The sequence below is a fragment of the Arachis ipaensis genome, chromosome B8, assembly GCF_059453495.1.
Source record: "Arachis ipaensis isolate K30076 ecotype BB chromosome B8, ASM5945349v1, whole genome shotgun sequence".
NCBI lineage: Eukaryota > Viridiplantae > Streptophyta > Magnoliopsida > Fabales > Fabaceae > Arachis > Arachis ipaensis.
The window spans coordinates 77,838,243-77,839,316 of NC_142443.1; the positions used below are offsets into that span (position 1 = coordinate 77,838,243).

The window sequence follows — 1,074 nt, forward strand, 5'->3', positions numbered from 1 at the left end:
ATTTCTCCCACCATTATTATTATTGAAGCCTTGATTAGGCTTCTGTTGATCCTTCCATGAGAAATTTGGATGATTTCTCCATGAAGGATTATAGGTGTTTCCATAAGATTCTCCCATGTAATTTTCCTCTTCCATTGCAGGATTCTCAGGGTCATAAGCTTCTCCTTCAGAGGAGGCTTCTTTAGTACTGCCGGATGCAGCTTGCATTCCACTCAGATTCTGAGAAATCATATTGACTTGCTGAGTCAATATATTATTCTGAACCAATATGGCATTCAGAGTATCAATTTCAAGAACTCATTTCTTCTGAGTCATCCCATTATTCACAGGATTTCTTTAAGAAGTGTACATGAACTGGTTATTTGCAACCATCTCAATGAGTTCCTGGACTTCTGTAGGGGTTTTCTTCAGATGAAGAGATCCACCAGCAGAGTGGTCCAATGACATCTTGGACAATTCAGATAGGCCATCATAGAATATACATAAGATGCTCCATTCTGAAAGCATGTCAGAAGGACACCTTCTGATCAATTGCTTGTATCTTTCCCAAGCTTCATAGAGGGATTCACATTCCTTCTGTCTGAAGGTTCAGACTTCCACTCTAAGCTTGCTCATCTTTTGAGGTGGAAAGAATTTGGCCAAGAAAGCATTGACCAACTTTTTTCAAGAGTTCAGGCTTTCTTTAGGTTGTGAGTCCAACCATATCCTAGCTCTGTCTCTTACAGCAAAGGGGAAAAGCATAAGTCTGTAGACCTTGAGATTAACCCCATTGGTCTTAACAGTGTCACAGATTTACAAGAATTCAGCTAAGAACTGATAAGGATCTTCCAATGAAAGTCCATGAAACTTGCAATTCTGCTGCATTAGAGAAACTAATTGAGGCTTAAGCTCAAAGTTGTTTGCTCCAATTGTAGGAATTGAGATGCTTCTTCCATAGAAGTCGAAAGTTGGTGCAGTAAAGTCACCAAGCATCTTCCTTGCATCTCCACCATTGTTATTGGGTTCGGCTGCCATGTCTGCTTCTTTTTCGAAATTTTCTATAAGGTCCTCTTCGGAGTGTTGTGCTTTAGCTTC

The 1,074-nt window shown here is 40.0% G+C and overlaps 1 non-coding gene across 1 annotated transcript; it reads left to right on the top strand.

The window, feature by feature from the left end:
- The first annotated feature begins 501 nt into the window (after nt 1-501).
- LOC148548523 (small nucleolar RNA R71) lies at nt 502-609 on the top strand. Its single transcript, XR_015897915.1, has one exon. It is a non-coding gene; the product is annotated as a small nucleolar RNA R71 (small nucleolar RNA).
- Nucleotides 610-1,074: the final 465 nt, after the last annotated feature.